General features: G+C 36.2%; 1 protein-coding gene across 5 annotated transcripts in view; it reads right to left on the bottom strand.

The window, feature by feature from the left end:
• Window positions 1-15,424, bottom strand: part of SLC16A7 (solute carrier family 16 member 7) — an 86,729-nt gene that overhangs the window by 46,705 nt on the left and 24,600 nt on the right. For 2 of the 5 annotated variants that reach the window (XM_035544063.2, XM_035544065.2), the window contains exon 2: window positions 4,032-4,216. The exons of the other annotated variants lie outside the window; for them this stretch is intronic. The gene's annotated coding sequence lies outside the window, so the exon portion shown is untranslated. The remainder of the gene's footprint in view (window positions 1-4,031; window positions 4,217-15,424) is intronic. 5 annotated transcript variants of the gene reach the window in all.

The following is a 15,424-nucleotide window of genomic DNA, read 5'->3' as shown; positions in this document are numbered from 1 at the left end:
GTAGATATCTGGTCTAAAAACTTGCAAAGAATTTAGGTCATAAGTAAGAAGCTATTCAGTTAATGTAAAATTTTTAAAGCTTTGTGGAAGCTAAGAAAGTGAGCCATCTATTTGTACGAAATAAAATTAAAAACATATAGTTAATTCAAACTGAAAAATTAAATCAATATAGCTCTGCCCATAAAGGCTTGATGCCTGAGCTCTTTCTGAGAGTGAAGGTTAAAATGTGAGCCACTGATTCCAAGCACAATAGAATCAAGAGATAAATTAATCCAGACGTCATTCAAGAATTACTGAAACCTATAAGGCCAGTAGAAATTACAAAAATAATTATTTCATCCATGTGCCTTAACAGAATTTAGCAGAGATTAAAACTTTTTATACATTTATTTAAAAAAAAAAAGATTTGAGAATTGAATCAGAGTGAGCTCATAAAATAAAGTGGAAGAATTCTGAAAATGTGAACACTTTTCTTACAGTCACTATTTACCCAGGAGTCTTCTCAAGATGGAGACATTAATTACCATTGTATTTATCTTATGACCAGTGCTTCCCAGGGCTCTGGAAAAGCAAAACTTGAGAGCAAGGTATGCTCACTACAACCACCTCCAGTTCCATGCAATAGATTAGCAAGCAGATATACTAATATGATGTCTGTGTTGTGGCCATGCAGAACCCATCCTTGCAGATGCACTTGCCATTCCTTTAGTATGGAAATTGGATTTTAATAGCACTTTGAGGACTGTGCAGGGGGAAGGTAACATCTCTAACCACCTAGCACTAAACAAGACAGCAATGTCCAGCACATCCAATTTACTGACTCTCTCATACTGATATTTATGTTAGTAAAAGATTGTAAAAGATCTATTTTTATTTGATAAGCTCCAACTGAATAGACAGCTAAGTAAGCGGGGAGTTATATATTTACATGAAACAGTGTAGTATTATGCAGAGATACACTCTTGATGACTAAACGTGGCTAGTAGGAGCAGAACAGCTATATTAGCTTATTACCCCTTCTAGGCAAATTAGTCCTCCTCCAGTATCATGGCACTGTGCTACATAAAGTAGGTACATGTATGACGATTATTTGTCCAGTCTGGAACATGATGATAAAAAATTCATTTGAAGTATGTACCAAAACTAATATAATTTAGGCAATGACAATGTTTTAGCATAAACAAATACAGGGAAGGACGAAGATAGGATTGTATTTGATTTCCATGGGAAGGAAGAGGATGTTTAATTACAAACTTACTATGTACTTTGTCCAAGTGTTAATGAGGTGACCTGCTGATATATATACAACATAACTTTAAAGACCAAGACGATTTAATCAAATTCTAATGTGTACTCTGCCACCCACTGTGAGAAATTGGACATGGGGAGATCAAAAAACCTCTCATGTCTATTATGGGGGACACCTTCCTAGCACAGTACACATTGTCCAGAGAGTGTATCATACAGCTGTACCTCTCACAGAGCTGTTCTACAATGGTGGAGCTAAAACATTCTTTGAATACTTTGCAGAAAGTTTTAGAATTCATCAAGAGTTAATCATATTGTTTATACCTGTATCATTTGCAACTTTTACATTCTGCCTTCATTGAATATCCAGAATACATGTATGAAGACTGTGCCTCTGCTCTGGCACAGTGTCAGTGAAAAGTCGTTGCTTGGCACTGCTTGATGCACTTAACAAGATGAAGAGATGACCAGCCACTAAAGGGATCAAGAGAAGCACTACACAATTCTGAAACCCCTTCCCTCTCATGCTGACATGAGAAATGACAAAGACTCTCGAAATCAAGTATTTACTTTTCCCTCTTTTTCAGATTTTTCTGTATTTGTCCAGATTTGATTCTCTGATAAGATTTTTCCCACTGAGCCCAGAACAGTGTTTACCTTATACACCACCTGTTTCCCTTGCTTATGGTGGCTCTGCAGCTTTTTCCAGAACTTAAGCCTTTTGATCAGAACTTATCAAGCATCTTAGCCTGTTACAAAAGGGCTCCTTTCAAACATTAAGAGTAACTCCTTTCCTTAATACAAATGGACAGTCTAAAGAGACCATCGTCTGGGTTACAGGCCCAAAAAGATATGCAAATAGGAGTTCTGAAGTGTGGCAGCCTATTAATTATGTGGTATGAAATTGCTATTGTGATAGTTCTGTTTTAGCTGATAAATTACTCATTTTGGACACAGCACATGAACAAGGGCCAGCATTGTTTCATTACTCAAAAGCAACCTGGTAAATCCACAACTAGAAGAACTTTTGTGCTGAGCTCTAATAGTAATATATCAGGTGCTGTAATTTGTGAATTGCTCTTAGATATAAAATAAACATACTGAAGCTCCACACTCAGAATCAGTTTGGTTGTAATGAATTTGTATGGCTACAGTGGCCAAACATTGCTGTGGGTTGCTCCTAAATTAGTGTTCTGAAAGGCTGCTCTGACCATAACCTGAGTCTTGAATCATCCACACTTTAAAGCTTTCACATCACTCAGTGAAATTCACTGTATCCTGGCTTCTGCAAATGGAACATCTCCCAAGGTTCATTAAGGTAGATTAAAAAAAAAAAAGTATAAAAAAGCATAATTCTTTACAGATTAACACAGTCTGAAAGAACTGAAAGAAAAATTTTAAATTACCTTTCTCTGAAAACCTAAGAAAGCGAAGTAAGACTTAACATCCTCTGTGAATAACGATATAATGCCAAAAAAAAAACATTCCAATTATGAAAATCGACTTAAAAATAGCAGTGATGTTGACATGAGCTAGATAATAAGGTTTTACTTGTACCTCCTCCAGAATTGCGTAAGGAAAAGATAACTTGCAGTTATGTACCTCACATACACAACATAGCTGCAAGTCTTTACGATGAAGATATATGCATAAGTGCACCTCCCTTTGAGAAAATTATTTGTCTCTTAACACAGCAAAGCACAGTTTTATTTGCTCTAATATGTCATACATACCTGTTCTGATGTGCAACAACGTGATATTGCTCCACCATATGCTGTCATGTAGCTACAAAATCATTGTTAATTGCCAATAAAGCACTTGAAATAAAGTGCTTATTTAAGCAAAGCAAAGCAAAGATGGCTCTAGGGCATATTTGCACCATGGGACTGACACAAAATGGCTACTATACAATCCCAGATGGAATCTTTATCCTCATCAATTATATATATATATATATATATAAAATAAATAAATAAATATCCAAAATAGAATTATTATGTGCATTCTAGGGTACTCCACTTACTTCACAGAAAAATGATACACACAGATGAATTTAGGTATAATAACTGGTTGTAGGTTTTTGTTTCTTCTGAATAACAATGCTGTCTGAGCAGCTGAATTTGAAAAATATGCAGTATGATGTTTATTTTGCAAATAGGTTGATGTAACCAGGACAGGGAACATGAAGCAGAAAGACATTAAAGTCTTCAAAGGCATACATTAGTTCTCTCACCACGGCACATGCTTCTACTCCAGTATGAGTTGATTGGTATGTGTCGAGTTGATTGACACATTTAATTCCTTCTTTGAAATGTCTTGCATTTAGTTGGTTCCGTTATATTTATTCTTTCACCTTAATGATTTTCTTAATTTTATATATTATATATATATATAATTATATTATATATAATTATATATATAATTATAGATTATTTTCATAATCTATATTTATAATGAGTGTACCAATAATAATAAGTATACACCTGACTTATTTTTAACTCCCTGCATTACACAAAAGCATATTCTTCTAGTCAAGGAAATGACTTACATTTCAGGTGACCTGTAGCCATTCTCTCATTCTGCATCAAACCTTCTAGTAATTTTAGGGAAGGCTTTCATGTTTCATTTCAACAAAATGCTTAAGAATTAGGATAAATTTATTTTTATTTCAAAGAAAACATTTAGGCTTAAGACCTTTGCAAACTGGTTGTGAGTTACACATGCCTAACATGTCTGTATCAGAAAGAAACCACTACAGGAAAACCTCTAGAACTTCAACTCACCTCAAAAGCAGCAACTTCTCTAGCTCAAGCTAAATTTTGTTTGTAGTTACATTTTCAGCAGCCATGGAAAATGAGATTATTTCCTCCAAAACTGAACAATTTGATTAGATGGAGCAGCAGTGTTCTCCTGAACAGTCTCACAACTGAAGTACTCTCTTGAAATAGAAAAGACACTGGCTAGAATTCTGTTTAAAAGAAAACAAACTTGAATGTTAGGTAATGCTCTGATCACTGTGCAAGCAGCTAAAAAAGAAGTGACAGGGTCACCTGACATGGCCAACAATGTGACACCGCACCGACTAGGTGTACTCTACTAATGTCTAACAGCCCAGACCTATCAAATAACCTCATGTTGTTTACTTAACGGACCCCAAAGGCAGAAAAACATCTAGCACAATCAAGACAGGGCATTTTTGACCATGCTAAGCAGTAGGATTTTAGAACCCTGAATCAACTAGAAAAAGAAATTTAAGGGCCTTCATTGATGCAGTGGCTGTTTGAGGTTTTGATTATTGAAGTTTACATACTTGCTAATAAATATAGGTTTATACGTATGAAGCTTGTATATCAAGCTTACATGTGAAGCTTGTACTCCTTTTTGTATCAATTGTATTGTATTAAGGGATGATGAGAACTAGCCAAATACATTTCTACATGGCAAATAGCAATGATGACAATTTATTCAGGTCATGAACAGCTCTCAGTGTAACTGCTTATATATTAGCAGTTCTGTTAGCTTTGTTTTGTCCATTAGAGGAATTCAATGATTCTATTGTTGTAGTATATATTGTTTATTGGCTTCTTTTCTCTTTCAGTCTTCAGTAAAAGAATATGTATTCTTGATGGCAAGGTCTTTAACACTGTATTATCACTGCCCTTGAAAACTGCCTTTTGTGCAAGGCAATGTCAAATCTTGTTTAATCTATCTGCATTTTTAAGTGTTTATCGCCATGGCACAGTACCGGGAGTTATGCACAAAGATTAAAATGCAACAGGCAAGCTACCTGCAGGTAGGTAGTGGCATCTGTGTGTTTTGAGAGCTGTGATACCATGAAGTTTCTCTGGAACAAGCATGGCCGACAGAAAAAGACCAGGCACAGCAGACAGAAAAAGACCAGAAAAAGATCAGTGCACAAAACTTTCCGAAATGAGAGTGGTAGTAAGGTTGAACTCCATATTTCAGAAGGCCTTTTTTTTTCCCCCACAGATTCTTGTGACAGCATAAAAGGTTTGTTTATGCAAATAACCTTACATGTAAAATGATAAAAATAAACTGATAACTTTCAGCAATTTAGGTAATAGTTACCAAAAACATTCCATACAATAAAGCCTAAAAAGATTCCTCCTGAACTCAATGAGAGAAAGGTTATTTCAGAAACACTCTTTCTCACCCTCTCTTTTCTAATAAATAAATAAATAAATAAACCCACAGATTTTTAAATGCAACTTTCTTATTTGGTCTAGCATACACATTCAAAATTTACAAATTAATTTATTTTGCAAGGAAAACAATAATAAGCCTTTTTTTTTTTAGCTGAAAAAGAGGCAAAACAAATATTGAAGTCAACATCTCATATGAAGAGAATTTTTTGTAATATGAGATACTATAAAATATTAAGGCCAACGTATACTTTGCAAAAATATTTCCCTATGTCTTCAGTATAAACTTGGCAATTTCAATGACAATCACTATTTTAATTGGGAGTGAATGAAGCCTAATAGCAATGCTAATTTATTGATTATATGATAGCAACAGTCTCTCTACAGTTCATCCCAGATTACTTCTCTCTCCTAGGCAAAGAAATGTATCTCTTTTATTATTATTACATCAACAGATTCCATCTTTAGCAGGTCAAGTCAGAATCCATGTCCAAGCTCTTCTATTGGAAAAGTATGACATCTTGATTTTGAAAATCTGAAATCATTATGTAGCCATAACCTCCCCTTTTTACCTGTTGCAAATGAAAAGAGGCTAATCTGTAAAAGACCCAGTATTCATCCCCATCTCCAAATGTATGGATTTACTGGAAAACTTGAAGTCAGTGCTGGCTTTGTGTCATATGTCACTTAGCTGAAATTGTATATCCAAATTCCATACATTCTGCACTAACAAAGTTACTGAAAATCTGTATTTTGCAGCATGAGCAAACACTTGTTAAAGGACATGAGAAGAAGAGCATATCAGCCTATTTTTTTGTGTGCCAAAATACAATTTACTTTTAAAAAATAAAAGTTGCTATAAACAAAACAGTAACTCATTTGAAGGGAATAGCATGCTATGCATAGTATTATTATTAATTTTTTTTTGAAGCCTCGATTCTCATCCATTCTGGTTTCTATATTGCCACACTCAGCTTATTTAAACTTATTTATTTTTCCAATACTTCACTAACTGTGCTAACACTCAAGGATATAGCAAGAGGACTAAGTTCAGGTTTCAGATAAAATATCTGGCAACACAGCACAAGGTCACCTTTCAGCCTCATGACTAGAGGTTTTGGTTCTCCATCACTGACCCTGCCTGTACTATATTCTGTGTTAAGTCATGCATGGAGGTGAAGAATTGTGTAAGAAAATGCAGACAGACTCAGCAGTGTGTATAGTCACATACACCTGCTACAAAACAAGTACTCAACTCTCTCCTCTCAATGGGGTTTGCTTCTCTTTATGGCCTAATAGATTTTTCTTCCTTTCTCCTCTTTTCTAGTCAATCCAGAAGAAACTTCTGTACTTTCACACAAATAGTTAGGGCATGTTTCTTTTGTATAGTATCGACAGAGACAGGTATTTTAAAATTATTCATGGCTTGCTATCACACTGCAGCACTTTTTCCAAGAGCCACTCTCACCTCGGATGACCAGCTCTGAATGCCACAGCATTTCTGGAGAACTGGTATGCCAAAAAGCTTTCAACAGTGACATCATTCAATGGATCTTGGAAAGGAAGTAGATCTGGGCCAAACTGCTGAGTGTTAAATAGAACTTATCAACAAAGAATTTCATGAAGGTTTGTAAGAAAATTTAAGTTTTTAGCTTCTTCATCAGATGGTCTAATTAAACAGTATTTCAAGAAGCAAATATAACATAATTTCTGTGGTGTGGCATCCAGCACACAACCAGTTGTTTCTTTGGAATTATCAGGTTCATTATCTCCTGCAAGAAATACAGACACATGGGCTTGATCCCTTTCTCAAAAATAGTTCTGGCCAGTAGAGCACTGTCAGTACAGAAAAGATCAGGTACAATGAAGAAAACTCATCGTTTTTATCTTAGAACAATCAAAATCTGAATCAAATTAGAGAAGGACAGGTGAGTTTAAAACTAGACTCAGAGGACAGTAATACCTTTCTTCCTCCCCCTTCCCACCCCCCACCCCCCCACCCCCCAAGTTTCAGAGGCTTTATAAATGGGGAAGGGGGGTAAGAATAAAAAATTCAGTATATCATTGAAAGAAAATTACGTAAAACTTTTCATAATTCTCTTTAAGAAGTTTCCAACAATCAAATAGATAGGAAACTGGGAGGGGGCTTGGTTTGGTTTACCCCAACATCAGGTTATAAATATCTGTCATAAATACTCAACTAAGCCATAACCCAATTGCAATGAAATATTTATGTGAAACCTTCCTCTGTTTATTCTAATATTCTGAATAATATTAGTATGTTTCATATTATCATGTGTGTTTTAATTTGCCTTTTGTAATACCATTTCCCATAATTCATTTTTTCTTCATCATATCATCATAGAAAAAATAAATAGCATTTAGAAAGAATTCACATATCTGTTTCAATTCCTTATGGTTTCTTTCCTTCTTTCCTTTTTTCTTTTTCTTTTTTTTTTCTTTTTCTTTTTTTTTTCTTTTTCTTTTTTTTTTTCTTTTTCGAGTAGGCAGAATAATCTTATTTAGAAATGATCTATTAATTCAGAGTTCATCAAGCAGTAATGGAGTACATTTCCCACAGACGTTTCAAATGCCAGTGATTTTTTTTTTCTAAAAATGTTAAAGGAAAGTGTCAGCTTTACTAGCAATGAATGGAAATTACTGAGAACAATCAGCTGACAATGTAGAAAAGGAAACAGACAATATTTCCATATCCTTAAAAGTTTACCCTGTCAAACCTTACAGCTCTGAGGACTGAACAATATGTACTTCAGCCAAAGGAAAAATTTCCAGTGAGTTAAACTAAGAGAATGAGGACTCTAAATTATTCCACTAAAAACGTTATTCTTTTTAAAAAATTGAAATTTTAGTTCTGTGGAAATATATAAAACTTCACACTGATACTGAAAATGAAGAATGGGATCAAACTATCTCATATCCATGATGTTGATTTATGTGATATAATTAGCAAAGCCTATTTAACCATGTCATATATGGTACGTAATAGTTTATGAAACACAAGCAATAAAGCAACTAACACACAATGGCAAGCATTGGAAATTATGTCAAAATGAGTCAAACCAAACCACACCAAAGCCTCATTTTAGTTTTACTCCACACACTGCCTCTCAGAAATTTCAGGACTCAAACTACAAATCCCTTTTTTCAGGACTCAAACTACAAATCCCTTTGCTACTCCTTGACAGGGGTAATTAATGGTCTATCAAAAATTACAAGGAAGTAAATTTTATACTAACAGAGTAACTTGCTGAACCACCCCCAGCTAGCTGAATCCAGATAAATGAACCAAGTCATTCTGCACTATGTCAAAGCTTAAGTACAATTTTCCTACTTGCATGGTATGCCTGCAACAAATACAACTTGAGGTTTCCAACAACAGACATGCTGTTATTATGGCAACTACACAGGGTAATAAAAGAAACCCTGTGAAAGTCACATGTAACAAAAGTTGAAAGGAAAGTCACAGTAAATGACTGAGTCCCAAAAGCTGGGCCTATTGCTGTTATTTCAAGTATTTCCATGATTATTTGGTAGTTTGCAGGTTACATAAATTTCATAAAAAAGGAATTTTTTATCAGTATTGCAGGCAAGCAGATGACACAACATTTTGTAAAGCAGGTTTTAGACTAGAAGGATGTCTTGATTTTTGATTGCTATATCATGACAGCATCAATCTATTATCTCTAATTGACTTCATCCTCCCTTACAGGGCATAGGAAAGAAACAAAGTTGGTTCTCTAGTCACAGAGATGATAAGATCTTAAAAAAACAGCAAGAGATGTGTCTCTTGCATCTCAAAGATGTGTCTTTGAATCTTCTGTGAAACAAAATAGCATTTTATCCTTATACTTATTTAAATAAATAAGGCATTTGTGGTTATTGATATAAAGATTTATGAACTTGACTGGAAGAGAAGAAATCAAGGTAAAAATATGCATAGAAATTTAATGGATGACTTTCAGCATTTAAAAAAAATGCAAAGCAACTTTTATAATTTGTAACGATATAAGATATTTCCATGACATCTCCACTCAGAAATAATGTCTATGGTGACATAAGGATCTTCTGGAAATCTAGCATTTCTAAAGTTGGATGAATCTTTTCAGTTCTGAGTAGGCAGAATCACGTTTGTGCTGTTCATACAGTGGAACGAAAGAAAAGATTGAGAAGTAGCTAAAAGTCTGTAGCTAGGCATTTCCGCTATAGGTTCAGAAAAATCCTCCTTCCAGTTCAGTACAGTTGTGGTGCTCATAATGAACAGATACGCAAGCTGTGCTCTGAAAGCAAGCTCAGACACTATTGTCATATGAAATGAGGAAACAGTGGAAGCAAGCCTTCTTGTGAGAGTACACCCCTCTGACCTGCCATTTTAGACAATGAAACTATTTTTCGGAGCTCACCAGTTTTAAATTACCCACAAATTCAACAGCCAATGCTTTTTTGTCCAATGCCATGTACAGGTGGCCATCAGGCATGTGGCCATCAGGCCAGTCTACGCTTTCTGCTCATATCTCAGGTTTTGTATAAGAAGCCACCAACATACATCTCTTCATGGCACTGGTCCTGTTAGCAGGTACCCACACATTAGGCTATCTTGCATCTTGAAAAACAGTTATTGTCTGCTACCATGGAGAACATCTGAGATAAATACTGTGCTGTTGCTGGATTCACTTACTACCTGAGTGATGCAGAGACACCTACACACCCCTAACCCCTCTGTGGGGAACTGCAGATGCCTCCAACTAAAAAATGTGCTCTAGGCTTCCAAAACACACAAGATATCCCTTGATTTCTCTAACACCAATGCTTAGAAAGCAAGAAAACAAGATGTCATACAGATAACTAGACAAACCGAGAGATCTTACACTAGCTGCAGAACCAAACCATGACAAATTTGGGGTTAAAGAATTAAAGACTGCACCAAAGTCAAAATAATTATTTAGAGAGACTTTGGGGAGATGTCATGGTCAGTGCTGCTTAGGATCTCAAAGTCAGTGCTTGCCACCTTGAGCTTCTTTCTTGAAAGTGAGGGATGTTACAAACCTTCAGTAGAATCTTGTTTGGAGAAGGACAAAATGAATTGTGTGTCAGATGAAGGGGAAGAAAGTGTCCTGGTTTCAGGTAGGACGGAGTTAATTTTCCTCCTAGTAGCTGGCAGGGTGCTATGTTTTGGATTAGAATGAGAAGAGCGCTCATAACATGCTGATGTTTTAATTGTTGTAGAGCAGTGCTTACACTAAGCCAAGGACTTTTCAGCTTCTCGCTCTGTCCTGCTAGCGAGCAGGCTAGGGATGCAGCAGGAGCTGGGAGGGGACAGACCCAGGACAGCTGACCCAAACTGGCCAAAGGGGTATTCCATACCATCTGACATCATGCTGAACAATATATAGGGGTGGCTAGCCGGGGTGGGGGGCCGGCTGCTCGGGGATAGGCTGGGCATTGGTCAACGGGTGGTGAGCAATTGCATTGTGCATCACTTATTTCGTACACATTATTACTATTAATACTATTATTATTATTATTATTGTTATTATTTTCCTGTCTTAATAAACTGTCTTTATCTCCACTCACAGGCTTCACTTTCCCGTTTCTCTCCCCCATCCCGGAGAGGGAGGGGGGAGGGTGAGCGAACGGCTGTGTGGTGTTTGGCTGCCAGCCGGGCTAAACCACAACAGAAAGAAAGAAGGGGAGGGAGAGAGAGAGGGATGGATGGATGGATGGATGGATGCATGATGGATGGATGGATAAATTAATACCTGGGAGACAAAAAAAATAGTAATTGCTTTTCTTGAATATTGGCAGACAAGAAAAAAACAGTTTCAGCTTCTGCACTCTTATGGTTAGCACAGAAGGAGAGATGAAGAATTTATATTTAGCTAAAGGACATTTTCCTAGCGAGATAAGGAAATTCAGGCATACCTACTTCTCCATGAACTTAAGGTTAACTTGCCCTTCAGACACCTCTGTGTCTGAAACGAAATGTTCCTCAAGAACAGATATCAATTGTTACCCTAGTCTTTAGATGCAATTTTGTGACTCAGCCGATAGGACAACTGCAATAACTAACAAAGACACATTTTTGTTGTTGATATATTTCATTGTGATGACATATAATACATCTACCAGTGAAAGATTTGTTTCTGTAATTTCTTTTTGAAACTTCTATTTCAACTGTATGATACCCAGCAAATCACCAGCCTTACAGTATGATTTGAATACATACAGGCCTAGCACAATTTTTCCTGTTTATATCTGCTGCTTAAATTACAGTAACTTTTATTTTGGAACTAATTACATTTTCCCATATTAACACATCTCAAACTGTCTCTGCTTTGTTGGTCTGTTTAACCAGCATTGCACAAGAATACTGGGCCCTTGAGCCTAAAATTATGTATATTTGCTTGCCATTTTCTTCTCTTACTGCTATCGCATGAGTAATTCAGCTGCACTATGCAGCCAGATGTTAGTACATACAGTTGATCTAAATCATTCTTGCCAAGTCAGAAATGAATACCATGGGATCATTTTGAACAAATAAAGTACTTACTGTGGGATGGAAAACAATGTGTCTTATGTGAAGGATACAATGCATCCCACAAGGGTTTTCAATAGACTGTAATTAACTCTTTATATTTTCATACATTATAGTAAGTCTTCCTTGTGAGTCAGAGATGAATTACTAAGCAAAAAATATTAATATTTGCTCCAATGGTGCATTTCATACTTATGGATACAAATGAGTTTCCTAATAACATGTGAAAGAGAGTTCATTACTAATGGAAAAATTCCTGATCTATGGAGTTACCTTCCTGCTTTTGTCTTTTCTTATTTCCAAGTTAAAAATGAGTCATTTTGAATTTCAGACTGAGGACATATCAGTAACTGTATATATCATAGTGCTATTAAAATTCAATTCATCATCTCTGAAAAGCCCATCTTACTAAATCAATAGATAGACAGACAGACAGATAATCCAAGCCACTTAAGATACAGCAATGAACACGCCGAAGCATTTAAATGGTTGTTTCATTATACCAGTCATTTTAATACAGTGATGGTCTTTATATACGTAAGTAAAAGTGTCTGTAGCACCAGATTTGGTTAAAATTCATTTTATAGATTCTTGATTTGTCATTAAGCAAGATTTCTTCTTTTCCCATCTTTCTTTATTTCACTATTCAATATATTTTTGAACTGCCTGTTTTGTGGGGACGAAGGTGCATAAAATGAAAAATTGCTTCCTCCTGAAACTATGCTTTGTCTTCTGATTTGCAGAGGGTGTAATTTTGCCCTCATTCAAACAGATCTTTTCAGATGTTAATGATGTCTACTTTTAAGATGAGTGGTTGTTATAAAACTATTTGAGGTAAAGGCTTTCTGTTTCACAGCTTAAAGATTTCTGCATTTGAGTAGATAATCTTAGGTAACGATGCTCAAAAAGAGCCAGTTCATCTTCCTGTAGCCACATCTCAATTGTCCTAATCCAAAAAAACCAGCAAAATGAAGGGTTCTCTGGCTGCCCCTCATGCAAACTTCTCAATTTAGTACAGTCAGTTGTCCCCCACATCATATTTTATTCATCACAGACACCTCCTTAGTCCTGCCTTTGTATTGCATGTCTCAAGGTCTCACATCACTTAGGACTGCCACAAATCCCATTGCGCACAAGGACAAAACCAAAGTGTGTCAGAGACTTTCTTCCCCACAGAGCAACTGTTCTATTTTTGCTTTTCTAACACCTCTCCACCTAGCACACTAGCCGTACTGATTGCTTGAGCTGTGCACCACCATCACATTACAATGATCTCAGGCTGATGGTGTATCCACCTGCCATTTCAAATGTAGATTAAGTTTTTCGTCTGGAGCCGTAACTCAGACAACTTTAGCAAGGGCCAGCCAGCAGCATAGGTATGAATTACCTCCCTAACTGTTCCGGGAGCACTGGCTGCTGTGTGCAGCCTGCCAGGGGCTTTCCTTCTGACAGTGGCCTGAGTACCAGGCTACACCAGAATTCCTCTGTGTCTGCATTCCCAAGAAAGTGAAGGCTGTGAAACAAACACAAAGACCAAGCCAAAAACGTTCATACTGTATTATCAAATGAGTATCCTTTTTCTTTTTTTTTTTTTCTCAAAATCCATTTGTATCATACTGTTCTTTCACAAATACCTGAAGTTTACTGTCAGCCAAGGCAAGAGCTTCAATGACTCTGACAGGAATGGGGGAGAAGAAAAAAATGACATAACACTTCGCACGGTCACCAGAGACAACTGTGAATGAAGTAAAACACATGAGATGGCTCTTCCCAGGCAGTCTGAAGATGATGTAATGATATTAATCACATATTTTTGCTGTTCTGTGTCTGTGACACTATAAAATCTGAATGATGTAATGAAGGAAGGTAAGAACCACTTGCTGTTTCTCACAATACAAAGAGGGGGCACACAAAGAAAGGATTAGGTAGATTTAAAATTAGTATTTTTTTACAAACACTTCTCAGATTGACAAGGGAAACTTGTCACGGAACATGGTGGACATCAAACCACCAAATGTTTATTACAAGATCATACTAGACACTTCCAGTTTCTTACAGTCTATGCATATCCAGCTAAACACTTTTGGAAACAGGATACTGGGCTGACTGGAACATTAATTTGGCATCATTTGTTAGCTTTCATGTTCTTGCAAGGGACACAGACTATAAAAAGTGGTGTAAAACCAGTGAACCTAGCTTCCATTAGGAAAGTAGTCTATAGAATGAAGGATTCTCAATTGTACAACCAATATAATTATTAGAGTTTTAGTGAAGATTTCTCTTAATGCACACATATATATATATACTTTTCCATATATATTTAAAGCTAATAACAAACTACTTACTCATTACTATTCCTGCTCCTTTGAAAAGGTTTCAAAGGAAGAACTAAGGACACAAAAATCAACAATATGTTTCAGAAGATGATTTATAAGAATTTCCTATAAATTTCCTACAATATTTTAATTCTTCTTTTCCTGTGCATCTACACTGTAAAGTTTGTTTTCTTTAATGATGCCTGTTTTTAAGGCAAATCCAGAAGGAGTGAATTGCATCCCATTCTACTTTCCTAAAATGCACTCTGAACCTTTTCTAAAAGGTTTCCAAAATGTGGAAAAAAAGTCCTATTCCTCAAATAGACGTATAGCAACGCCACTATTCCTTTCTCTTAGAACAAGCATTAAAGAGGCAGTTTGTTATTATTTCATCTTTCTCCCACAGATCTAGATATAAGAAGACACTGTGTGGACTGGAACATTTTGCAGTTACTGTCAGTAGTGTAAGTATTTCCTGAACATACTGCAAAATTAACCATTCTGAAGAAGGGAGAGCAATTATTATTCCCAAATGCAGGAGTTAGTCTTTGGAGGCTAAGTGATAAGAGCTTTCTTGACACAAGGCAATGATAAATTTAATGAAATGTAAAATAGTTCATTATTAAGCATTGTAAAATGGTAGTTACCAGGAAAATACTAATTTCTTCAGACATAATTCCCTAAAAAAATATTCAATAAACAATGTTATTATCTCTCCCAACAAGGACTGTAGCTTGCCTCTAGGAAAAGACTCTTCAGTGGTTCAGTGGCACAAACAGAGGCTAATTATCTTTTTCTGGATCAGAGCTAGAAAGCCCAACACACACAGGGACTGATTTCTGGACAGGCCAAATGACTACTAAGTTCATCTTCCCCTTTTTGCTTCCTGTTTGCAGCTCAGCTGCATCATGGCTTGAGAGCATAACTACTGCTGTCAGGCTGATCTCATGAAAATGAGGGGGATGTACAGGACAGCTGGCCAGCAACAGATGGGGATATGCTGTTCCATCTCACAGCTCCTTTTGCATCACATGCTGTCCAGAAGGAATCCTAACTAATGCAGCACTGGTCTTCCAAAGGGGACCTGGCTTTAAACCACAGTTGAGTCCTAGAATTCAAAGCACTTCTTAAATTGCCTATCCACT

This window comes from Cygnus atratus, chromosome 1 (assembly GCF_013377495.2).
Source record: "Cygnus atratus isolate AKBS03 ecotype Queensland, Australia chromosome 1, CAtr_DNAZoo_HiC_assembly, whole genome shotgun sequence".
In the NCBI taxonomy this organism is placed as follows: Eukaryota; Metazoa; Chordata; class Aves; order Anseriformes; family Anatidae; genus Cygnus; species Cygnus atratus.
This window is presented reverse-complemented; position numbering and strand designations above follow the sequence as displayed.